The sequence below is a fragment of the Bemisia tabaci genome, chromosome 4 (genome assembly GCF_918797505.1).
Source record: "Bemisia tabaci chromosome 4, PGI_BMITA_v3".
NCBI lineage: Eukaryota > Metazoa > Arthropoda > Insecta > Hemiptera > Aleyrodidae > Bemisia > Bemisia tabaci.
In genome coordinates, this window is record NC_092796.1 from 3,773,836 (window position 1) to 3,786,895 (window position 13,060).

Consider the following 13,060-nt stretch of genomic DNA (forward strand, 5'->3'; position numbering starts at 1 on the left):
CGATTACGTTGCGAACATCCTGACGTGATGTACTGCAATTTTAAGGAAAAAAATCGATCGTTCTCAGTCAATTCACGGATTCCGGATACTTTTTTTTTTTTATTTACGAAAATGCTGTTGGCGATATTTGATGTTCGACCGTATGACGACATTGGTTGACTGTTATTCACAGTCCTTGTCAAAACGAGCCGATAGTGCATGACTTTTAGACGTACATGCCTGTACCGAGAAATGAATAGCATGCGTAACAAAGGTTCGGTGCCTACGTCATTTCTGCAGTAATTTAAGATATTAGGTTTCTTCTTTCCTTTCTTTTTTTCCTTCCTTCCACCTTCCCCCTTAACCCTTTTGTATTTTCACCGATGTAACCTTGATTTCCATGTAAACACACAGAGGTGTAAAAAGCCTTAGATGCTAAAAGCACCGCTTTAAAATAAACTTATCTCACTACTACTACTTCCTTTCTTTCTTTCTTAGACGTAATAATCCTAAATACATTTGTCCCATAATTTTAATCTATGTGCAATAATTTTCACAAGTTGGAACATAGAAGCAAGGTGTATCGAGAATACCTACTCTAATTTCTGAAAGGCAAAATGAAGAGGTGATAGTCAAAAGGACTTAGTTTTATTACAAAGGGCTCAAAGTTATATCCAATGTCGTTTTTTCTTATATATTGACGAATGCATAGTTTACCTACATTGAAAATTTATGTAAATGCCATTAACTTACCAAGACAATTCATAAAACATTTCAACATCAATAAAATTCGCGACTGTTCTTACGAGTAAATGAAACATCTGTCATAAATAGAACTTTCCTATATTTTTCAATGCACTGAGGCGCGAGACTTCTTTAGCTCTTACTCCATCAAATATTCTTTCTGCTAGTTTAACATAGTATCACAAAGTTGGAGGTTTCTAAATTTTTTTATTTTTTAAGTGTCCAATCCGGATCTGTGCGTCGACACGTCGAGGTAGTAATTACAGCTGTCAACCGAGTGCTTGTCGTCAACCGTGCTAGTGTGCTAAAAAAAGAGAAAAAATAAAAAAAAGAAGAAAAAAAAGGTATGAACCTTGGGACGATGCTAAAATGATGTCTACAAAAAAGTCGTTACATTTCCTAAAAAACCTGCGCTTTTTATAAAAAGTTTACCGGGAATTTTATATGAAGTTTTATGTATAGTACACGAAAATTCCAAAGTTAATTTTTTACTGAAAATATGACGAGATTCAATTATCGTCCGAAGGGGTTGTTCAATTTTTCAGGGGCCGGTGGCCCAAATCTTAATTTTCTACATGTATTTGACTGGTACTCTAAAAAATGTTATGGAAAGAAAAAGAAGTGAGGCGGGTTGCGACCTTCAAAACACGACTGCGACCGAAATGATAAAATCATCATAATAAATAAATACAAATCCAGATTTGTTGAGTGCAACAATTTGAAAGTATTTTGTTCTGGAAGTATGTGAACAGCGAAATTTTTCCGCAGAAGTCGATCGAAAATCTGCGTCACGGGAGCCTCAAAACAGCTTTAAAATTTCACAAATTTTCTGAAGGAGGCCCTCCGAACCTCCCTCTGGGCTAGGGATTATAGAATACCCCCCGTCGCTGCACCGGTAAATGCTACATACGCATAGGAAGGAAAAGTTTTGCGTCTGCGTTCGTCATCAAAATGCCCCGCACCTACCCAATTGAGAATCGGTATCGATGAGGAGTTTTGTGAACAGGCTCTTTACTTTAAAATGGAGGCTTCGAAAGGAGGGTATGGATTCGATCGACATGAATCGATGGCCGTGAGCTGATCGACACCAATTTAACCGACAAGTTATTAAAATACCGGCGTCGATTCGATCGATTCACGAGTTTTTCGATCGATTCATTTCGATTGAATCTATACCCTCCGCTTCGTCAAATCCATAACCTACGCTTCAAAAGGGTTCATTGATCAAATGAAATTCATTTGGCAATTAAAACCACAATTTCTGGCTTTGTTTAGAAACTCAGTTTCCGTATGCACGCAATTGTTTTTACGTATGAACCAGAAATTGTAGTTCCGAATAGCAAAATTTATTCCACACGATCACGCCATTACATCGCTGAGAAAGCAGGGAAGCCTACACGTAAAAGTCGTTTCTCTTGCATGCTTCTTCTTTTAAAAGTATTTATAAAAATATGTAAATGAAGAGAGGAAAATTAGTTGGGTTTATGTAATGTTTTGTCATTTGTGATGACAATAATTCCTACAAACTTTACACAAACTTCAAAATAATAAGTTGAAAACCGCTGACACCGCAAGTTTGAATATTCGCATCAAACACAGTGCGGCTGGCGCACGCGGCCACTCACGCATGGGCTCGAGACGCATAGTAGCGCCTTACAAGGCCGCGGGATACTTCATGCATTGCGAGTTCAGCACGCGTGCGCGCCACGCATGATATAGCGCCTTACAAGTCTGCAGGATACTTCATACATTACGCGTATACTACGGTGCGGGCTTAAGTCGTTGAAAAGTCTAGGTACACTCTACAACAGGTATGGATAAACGGGGTGCCGAAGTGGCAGCGCTGAGAATATAGACCATCGAGGGACGTCGCAAGTTTTACCGTCTTTGCCGCGCTGTTCAAAATGAGCTTCAATAAGCTATCAGATGAATTTAAAAAAATTAATAAAACTCAAAATAACGAAAAACTTAACTAAATACACGAAAAAATAACACGACCTTGACGAGACCCACTCTCAAATCAGAAAGTAAATAAGTTTTCAAAATAGCGTCGCAGTCGTACAATTGGAAATCAAATGTCAAATCTACGCGTGTCGACGACTTTCTAAAATTCCATTTGTCCAAACCTGTAGTAGAGTGTACCTTGTTGAAAAGTTGTATTTTCTTGGTGTCGAACCTGTCCCGGTGTGCACCATTTCCGAACAGTACACACCGCGAGCTTGCAATCCTTGGATCACAGGATTGTAGAGATTTTGCAATCCTGTATGTTCTCCGATGAAAATATAATTTACGAAAGGAATTTTTTTAAGTAGCAATGCTGTTACGTTCTAGCGTCCGGAAAACGCCGAACGTACCGAACTTTCAGGGAGGAAAAGTGGACATTCTTTTTATCAGAAATGTGGCAAAATTTCCAGGGAGCTGTTCTTGGTATCACATTCACACAAAAATGAACTCTGGCAATCTAACGTAATTTCGACGATGTTTGCGAAATGACCTACGTACGCCTGTGGCTAATATCGAGAAATTTTGGGGGGAGGAGTCCAACGCCACAAATTACCTAAAAGTCGTTTCTATGGACCGAAAATAAAATTACACGAAGCTGATTGTTTTGTAATAAATCTTATTGCCATGTTGAGATTTAAGTAATTAACCCAAATTATACTTGAGGATTGTTGTTCTACGATTATTTAAGTAGAATCTTCTTTCAATAGGTTGACAGCCGCAACGCGGCCATAGGCCAATAGTAGATAATAATTCGATATTTTTGGAATGTTAAGTGTAACGCCCCTCTTAATATCCTACTTTTACTTTTTGCATTGTTCCAGAGCTGTAGCGACACCTGAATTTGCAGATCGAAGTGCCAAAGCTCACCATTTTGTGGAAAATTAATGTAACCGTCGCAATCTTTCGGAGCCTCTTCAAAGCGCCTTCCATTGTCCACGATGCAATATGGTCAATCCTTACGGAGAGAGAACCATCACGATTGCGAGTGCTGCTTGTGAGTTTTCTTGTAATGAATTTGTAACTTCATCCGAAGAAAAAAAAACCCTTACACCGGCGTAGTGTTCCTTATTCTTGTTTTTCCTTGGTAGCATTAATATTTGGTAAACGTATGTTAATATTTGATGTTCTTACGAGTAAACTGTTTCAAGCTTATTCTTTATTTTTATGCGTTAGCAGGTGAATGAACTCTGTTCACTCTCCGGTTTACTAGCTGCGGCTAGCTAGCGGTCTTTAGAAGACAATGTATACCTCGGAACGAAACATCGAGTTCTTATCGCCGTCGGCCCGATTATTGAATCTATGTCGATACCTACGACAAGACAGAACATATGGATTGCATTTTGCAAAAAGGAACCAAGCGCATTGCAATGCTGCTAAAATTGTGCAACTTCTCTCGTCTTGGAAGAAAAATCTGATAATCTATAAACATTTTTTATTTTACACGCTAAAAACCGTAAATTTAAAACAAAATTACCATGTATAATTCCAAACATTTGCATGATTACTGTAGTTTAATTGCTGGGGGTGGATTTGCACAATCTTAGCAAGCAGCACGGCAATGCTCCTGGTTCCTTTTTGCAAAATGCAATCCATATATGGACCGAGTTAAACAGAAAGGAACCAAGCCACATCAGCTGTTGCCAAATTTAATCCGCCAATTCAATTTTTTACATGAAAACGGTTGAGCGGATTTTTGTGCAAATTTTCAATGAATTTTCTCCATTTTACAAAGCGAATTCCTTAAAATTTTCAAGGAAATCCGCACAGACGTTCTCTTGTAAAAAATCAAATTTCCCTGTTAAATTTGGCGACAGCTGATGTGGCTTGGTTCCTTTCTGTTTAACTCAGTCCATATAACCCCATCAACCATGCAATAGTGTTGGTGTCGGATCTCGATGCCTTACCATGCTGCATTTAAGTTATAGTAGTCGGTGCGTAGGTCAACGAAATTGGTCTACAAAATACGAGTATACGCTTTTTTTTCTTCTCTCGCGAACTCAATATCTAGAAACCGCACTCCAGAAACCCACTGATGATCGATTATTTACTTTCATTTTTTTCCATGAATAACTTGCAGCATTTTTGCAAGAAAATTTAATGTGCATCTTACAATAATGGGTCACTAAACCTTGTTTATTTTATTGAATATTCTGAAAGTACAATGTGAGTAGATAACGTGGTGATTTTTCCGCATTTTTATGGAGCCGAAATCGCGGAGAAACCAGCTTTTGAAAAATCTAAGAACTGCAAGACATTTCAAACGCACCCGAATGGCGGGAAACTGACGGTGTTGGCGCACTGCGGTAGTCATATCGCAATCTTCTCTCATTTTCCTCTGATGTTTGTTAAAATAAAACGTGTTTCAATGTGGAATTGTTGCTCGTTTATTACAGCTAACATATGAATGAAATTCAAGTCTTGAATTCAAAAGATATAATTTCGACTTTAGTATTGTTTTCATATACGAAGAGTAGATAGACATTTGACGGAAGTCGTGGAAACCCGTGCCCGCTTCTGATTGGTGCCGGATGACGTCATTCGGCGCGGCGCGAAACCGGGGCGTTTTAAATTTGCGTATAAGTTGAGCGATTTGAACTGCGCATTTCTCGGTTATTGAGTTACTTGTTCGCGTTTTTGATGTGCGCACCGTGTTCTACGCGTCATTTTCCTTCAGAAAACTATATTCGCAAGTCAAAATTCTTTCATGGTTTGGTGACCCATTCTACCTTTGTGTCTGAAACTTAGAGTACGTAGAGTCGTGATGTAAATGGGAGGGCTGGCGCCACTTTCAAGCATTTTCCAGGTCCCGAATCCCGAGACTCCTGTGTCACGCCGGGTTACTTTTTCGATACAATCGATTCTTTTCAAACGAGGACCCGTCCATCTGATGTAGACAAAGAGAATAGGAATTACTACGTACTACGAAAATATATCGAAGAAGTGACCGAGGCTCGGCACACACCGGGTTCGGAACTCATCGACCAGAACATGGCGCCAGCTCTTCCACTTTTTCGACTCTACCTACTCCACGGTCCTAAAAACAGTTAGAGCCCGCTTCAGATTACTTTCCCTCTATTGATGTTTGTCATTCCCTATGACGCGCATAGAGCGAAAGAGTAAAACTGCCCTGCTAAGGAAGAACGCCGTATGAATTTCGAAAGTTGCCAAATTCCCCTTGACAAAATCCGTGCATATTTTTCCTTGAAATTTCCATTTCAAACAATTTTGGAAAATAATATTCGCAATTTTCCCAGTAAATTCGGTTTTTATCGGAGGAAACTTGGCAACGCCTGAAGGTTCATACGGCGTTTTTCCTTAGCACGGCAGAAAAGCACCATAGAGTACATAGAGTCGTAATGTAAGTGGGTGAGCTGGCGCCACTTTTAAGCATTTTCCAGGTCCCGAATTTGGAGACTCCTGTGTGACGCCGGGTCACTTTTTCGATACATAATCGATTGTTTGCGATACACGGGTACCCGGCCATTCGATGTAAACAAAGAAGATAGGAATCACCACGTATTCCACACCGCCATTTTGGATCGAACATGTATCGAAAAAGTGACCCGAACTCGGCGCACACCGGGCTCGGAACTCGTCGAGCAGAACATGGCGCCAGCTCCCCCATTTACATTACGACTCTATGTACTCTATGAAAAGCACCTAATCTGAAACGAGCTCCATCCGGCTGATTCCAGTTATTATCCTGACGCTCGTCTCAACGGCACACGCACCACCATCACCATCAACCAGACTTCTCCGTTCAGTGTCAGATAAGGTGATGCGGACATTCAGCGGCGGAAGCAATCTGCTCAAACAAATAAGAAACAGCGCTCGGTGGGAACAGTCTCAACAGTTCCGGGAGCCCTGCCTTCGCGACTGCCCCTTGCGGGGTGGCGACTTGATAGTAGGCAAGGACGGAACCTTGTTCTTCGCACTGGATGAGAGGTGGGTCGTTTATATGGAGGTCATTGACACGAAAAAAAAACAAGCCACTTTCAGACGCGTCTCAGTCGGCAGTTCATATGGAGGCACACTTGTCAAGAGGATAGACAATTTTCCTTTCGGCGGTAGTAAAGGAATCGCTTTGGCAATGGTCTTCGTGGACAGGATAGTCCCGTATCATCATAAGAGCTGCAACCAAGCCCACTACATGGCCTATTTCACACAAGGTGAAGTTAGGAGCGTACAAGGTCGGTCGAATTTGAGCAAGGATTGCCCACTTCACAGGAAGGCTTTCGAAAATATGAGGAATTACGACATATCCGCAAACACATTTTACCTATTAAAAGGTGATCGGAGTGTTGTCCGCCCCTCCGACTTTCCGTCGGCGCCACCGCCAATCCCGTCAAATCCTCCGTCACCGCTGTCGTCGTTCACGGGTGGAGGGCAACCCCGCCTGACATCGCCAACCCGCCGCACAAACGTCCAAGAATCTTCAACAAACAGGCACCGCCGCTCCGTGTCTGACCCTACAAACAACAATTCACGTTTCAAGAATTTTTCCTGGTAAAACAGGAACATAATGACATCATATGGGCGCATTTATGCTAAATGGAACTGTGTGCAAGTGGAAAGATGGGATAAGCTCGTTAGTTGAGGGCCATAAGAGTGAATGAGAATTTTAAAGCGCCAGTGACGTCAGCGGCAACCGGGGAGACCGGGCACGACGGGGAGATCGGTGGCTGGACTCTTTAACTCATGAACCCTGTCCACAATGCTCTTGTCACATGACCACGGCTCACGAGTTAGCGCTCAGTTCCTTTTGATTTCATGTAAAATCCCGCTTTTTCATTCTCTCGAAAGGAACTATATCCACTTTTCCATTGTTTCTTATGCAGCTCGCACGAGCACACCCCATCTTTCCACTTGGTTCCTATTATTATAGATACGTCCATATGATCACGGTGATTATCCTTCTGATGTCGTTATGATGTCATAATGAACATAATAACGTCATAGCAACATCACAGTGACCATAGTGACGTCTCTCTGAATTGATTATGATCAATGGACCACTAGACAAGGTACGAATTTAAGCAATCTGATACATGATTCTTAACCAGAATTTCACGTAGAACACGATTCACACAACGATAATTACTGAAACCAACTCCTAAGGAAGATATTAACGTTTTTATTTCACATTGGTTACGAGGAATTTGAACTGCCCGCTCACAAGAAACTCAAAGCTCTACGTGAGTCAAATCGCGCACTACAATGGTTTCAGCAAGCTTCTTAATCGAGCAATGTTCATTTCCCACCATGTGTTGTTCAAACTATTAGCAATTTGCTATAGCTGAGCCGAAGCGTCAATATTGAGGTTGCCAGATTTTTATAACACAGAGACTGTCATGATTAATGTTTAGCGCGCGATGTGAATCACGTAGAACATTGAGTTTTCATGAGCGGGTGGTTTGAATTCACGCGTCAAGAAACATTAAATATCTTCGTAAGGAGTTAATTTCGGTAATTTTTGTTGTGCGCATCGTGTTCTACGTGAAATTTTATTTGCGAAACATGTATCAGAATGCTGAAATTCGTACCTTGTCTAGTGGTCCATTCTGGCAGAGCAAACCCAGCACTAAGTATGATCAAGACCAATCTACACAGGTCAGTCTTTCCCGAGGACGAGTTTTAGAACTCTACTGCGCAGTGCGTAGTATTGAGTGCCTGCTATGTATTTCTTATGGGAGCACCCCCATAATGTGACGTAGCGTTGGCCGCGGGCGGGGGAGTGGATTTCAAAAAGATGCGCAATGACTGACCTGTGTAGATTGGTCTTGAGTATGATATCATAATGATAATAAAAACAGGGTCAGAGTGACCATTGGTGTGACATCGTTATGATTGAAACTGAGTCAAAGTAAGAGTCAGTTTAACGCTCTTACGACTGAAATATGTTGCTATGATCGTGGATAACTGTGACTAATTGACCTTGAAAGTAATCATTACAATGATGGTGCTTAAGGATAAAAAGGCATACGGAGAAGTGTTACATTTTGTGTATTTTTCGAACGATGTACACTAGGTATTTTTTGTTTTTTTCCCCTTTTAGTTGAAGTATATATTCATTATTTATGCTAAATTTTTTTCTTCCTGTCATACTTCATGTTGTAGAACAATTTTAATAATTTCATATTTTTCCTTAGATTTACAAAGGTATTTTTCCCGATTCATTTACGATTTATTATTCCAGAACTTAATTTTTCCCCTTTACTTTTCTATCACAGTTTATTGCAACTACATTTTTCCACATTAGGGAAAATGCTTGAGTACAGGATTCAATTTTAAAGAAAGTTTTTCCCAGTAACCAACTCACGTCATAGCAAAATATCACAGTGATCAAAAGTCATAGCGACATCACTATGCTTCATGAGACACAGAGTCTCAATGATCGTCATAATGACATCACAGTGACAATTTCTGACACTATGACGTCATAATGACCGTCATTGAGACAATGTGTTTCGTAAAACATAGTAATGTCGCTATGACTAGAAAGTCATTATGTTCCACTTTCACCAAGGTTCTTTCTGGCAACCCTGTTCATAAATAGGCACCGAATATAATCAAAGTCGTGTAAAAAAAGTTCCACCATGGGGGCCTTTTTGCCTGACTCCCGACATTAACATTTTTATAAATTTGTTCTTTCATTTCTCATTCGCTATCTGATGTCTATGTGATCGCCACGTAATAAATTTCTGCACATCAATGTCCCGATGATTTCTTAAATACCCCAACCTAACTGAACAACTAGGCTCGACATGAAATTAAGTACCGCTTTTGCTCGTGAAAATTAGCGGGAGAGAATGCCGAAAGGAATTTGTCAGCTAAAAAGTCTGTTTGATCAGGGAAAAATTGTACGATCATAACGGCCCATTGTTAATTAGACGCACCCCCTATTTCAGAAGGGAAAGAGCAGAATAGATGTCACAGGAATACTTTCGCCGTTGCACCTAAAAATCATGTATACGTGTACCTATTTAGGCTAGGCGATGTCACAGATTTCTTGTCACATCCCAACTTATCGAACTTTTCTTTAGAATTTTCGGGGACGTTTCTTGCACTTTGTGCCTGAAAATTTCAGAAAAATAAATACATCTCGTAGATGTATAAGTTGGTCGGATTAAATTTTCTTGAAAATATAAGGGAATTGTCAAGGGGAACGAGATCACAGGAGTATCATGGCAAACTTATAAACGAGCTTTTTTATAAGCACGGTAGCACTGTGTCACAGAAATTTAGAGATTCAACTTTATCTTATTTCTTCTGACCTATTTTAAGAAAGTTCCTTGCCTCTCGGAGCGACACAAGATGACAAAAAATATTTTGATCGCTCAATGCGAAAAACGCGTATATTGAGGCCCATTGCTACTTTGCAGGTCTCCGCTCATTATTTATTTGGTTGAGAAAAATTTAAAAGATTAAATTTTAAAAAATTAAAACGCATATTGCCAATTGTGATTTTGCCCCCCGGACATCCCTTCCGTCCCTCCGCCCCCGTTCAGGGTGTCTGTGTGGATCCGCCTATGCTGTCGTACTAAGTAAAAACGCAATAATAACCTTCCGGCGTTGCCAACTTTTCCTTGATACAACAAAAATCTCCTGGTAGACTAATCCTATATATTAAAATGCAAAGTTCCGAATCTTGGGGCATTAACTTTGAGAGAACCACCGGACCGATTTGCGTGATCTTTTTTTTAAATGAAAGCCCCTGAGCTGTAGATTTGCAGGCTGTGATCGTTTTTTTCGATTTTCTCAAATTTTCTCCCATAATTTTCTAAAATTGTCTTCGATGCATTAAAACGGAGGTCCGAATCTTTGGACGTTAACTTTGAGAGAACCACCGGACCGATTTGCATGGGGTTTTTTTTAAATGAAAGCCTGTGATCTGTAGATTTACAGGCTGTGGTCGTTTTTTCGATTTTCTCAAATTGTCTTACTTTTATCGACGAGTGAAGTTTAGCTGGGCTCAAATTTTCTCCCATTTATTCAGATTAAAGTCCGCATTTTGGGGCATTAACTTTGAGAGAACCACCGGACCGATTTGCATGGGGTTTTTTTTAAATGAAAGCTTCTGATCTGTAGATTTGCAGGCTGTAATTGTTTTTTCGATTTTCTCAAATTTTCTTACTTTTATCGACGAGTAAAGTTCAGCTGTTTCGAGCGGTCATCTGGCCGCTACCTGCTTGCCCGTCCCTAGATACCCCCACTAGGGTCTCAGCCACCCCTCCCACCACGTTCTTTCGGCTATCTCCGTTTTCTTTCGTATAGCTTTCCTCCCGCCAACCTCAAAGAAGGTTTGGGTCGCATTGTCGTTCGTCACTCACCACCCACATTCCGTCGCGATCTCTCAGCTACTCCGCTTCACCACTTCTTGATAGGCATCCTGGCGGTTTGACTGACCCTGACTTATTAACTGCAGCGGTGCGCACACGTATTGCTAACAACATGTATTGTTATGGACATTTCATTCTTATTTGTTCTTTTCTCTTTCCAACTTTGTTTCAAATTTGCTTCGTTTCTTCCTCTCTCTTTATTTTGTTGGTCGGTCGACTACGTTGATCGGCTTTTTGCTATTGAAAGCACATTAAGACTTCATGGATTTTCAATATCATCATTTGATCTTCCGGAATTGCTTCCAATTAACCTGAATCTTCAAGGGTCAGAGCCTGACTCTCCTCCCCCTAAAACTATGATTCCATGATTTCTGCCGCTAACCCAGAGCAACATCAAATTATTTCTGAAATAATTAGTCTCATCCAAAATCCATCTTACACGTGTAATGCGATTTTCATTGATGGTCCAGGAGGATCGGGAAAAACTTTCGTTTAAGAATGTCTTACTGCGTATTGTACAAAAGGAAAACTTAGACGTCATCTCCGTTGCTTGGACAGGTATCGCCGCATCGTTGCTACCTAACGGTCGGCCGGTTCATAGCAAATTCAAAATTCCTTCGGTTCTGAATGAGAATTCTGTGTCGAGTCTCACGGTTAGCTCAAGAGAGGCTGAGACTATTCGGAAAACAACGATCATTTTTTGGGGCGAAGCTCCCATGGTTATCACGCATGCTCTGGCATGCATCGACCGACTTCTTATTTAGAGAATGGGTAATGATATCCCTTTTCGAGGAAAAATTGTCGTCTAGGGTGGTGATTTTAGACAGGTTTTACCCGTTGTTCCGCATGCTTCTCGCCAAACATTGGTGCAAAATGCAATCAAATTCTCACCACTTTGACCTCTTTTCAAAATCAGAAAACTTACTCAAAATATGAGAACTTTGCAAGACGAAGCGGAGTTTGCAAAATTTTAACTCGAAATAGGTGATGGTGTTTACCTTTCTGCTAAAAAAGGCCATGCCGGAATTCATGGATTTACCGACAAGCAGTATTACTGAAACTGATATTATTACTGAAATTTATGGAAAAGATAGCTTCCTCATGTTCGAACGTAGATTTCACAAACTGCGCAATTCTGGCCCCTAAAAATAAGCATTGCAATGAAATTAACGACAAGGTTGTTGAAGTTCTTTCAGGTGTCTCTAAAACGTACTTCAGTGTTAACAGGCTCATTGTAGAGGAAGAGGGAGAGGCTCTCAATTTTCCCCTCGAATTCTTGGACAGTCTTAATCTTAGTGGCTTACCACCGCATAAACTCACACTTTTGGAGGGGGTTTTTGTCATGCTTTTAAGAAACCTCAACGTTTCTAAAGGTTTATCGAATGGTACCCGATTGATCGTCTGGAAACGTTATGAAAATTGTCTTGATTTGCAGGTCATTTCCGGCGAGAAGGCCGGTGAAAGAATTTCACTGCCAAGAATTGATTTGTCACCTGCAGACTCCTCTCTCCCTTTCTCTTTTAAGAGGCGACAATTTCCAATTCGCATTGCGTTCTGCATGACCATCATCGAAGCTAAGGGTCAAACACTGAAGCGAGTCGGCATTTATTTACCCCAAACAGTTTTTGGCCATGGTAAACTATATGTTGCACTCTCACGAGCTACATCGTACAAAAATTTTGAAGTCCAAATTCTTCCCAAAGGCAACCGTACAAAAAACATCGTGCACAAAGAGGTGCTTCGATCTTTTATAAATCCCAAAAGCCTCATAGTCATTAGAAAATTATCAAAAAATAAAAATAAAAAAAAATTTAAACAGTAACACAAAAAAAAGAAAAATTAATAATGCGAGCTTTTTATAACATTTTTCGGTAGAATGGCAGTCTCCACCCTGTAACGCAGAGAGGCAGTTAAATTCCTTGATCTTCTGCCGCAGAATCATCATCATTATTAAATAGATTCAACTAATCGCTCCGATTCCAAATAAGCTACTG

General features: G+C 40.5%; 1 protein-coding gene across 1 annotated transcript in view; it reads right to left on the minus strand.

Annotated features, from left to right (window-relative positions):
• The window catches only part of LOC109031194 (uncharacterized), a 50,529-nt gene that overhangs the window by 25,054 nt on the left and 12,415 nt on the right, over positions 1–13,060 (minus strand). Inside the window, exon 2 of the mRNA XM_019042562.2 lies at positions 7,007–7,196. The gene's annotated coding sequence lies outside the window, so the exon portion shown is untranslated. The remainder of the gene's footprint in view (positions 1–7,006; positions 7,197–13,060) is intronic.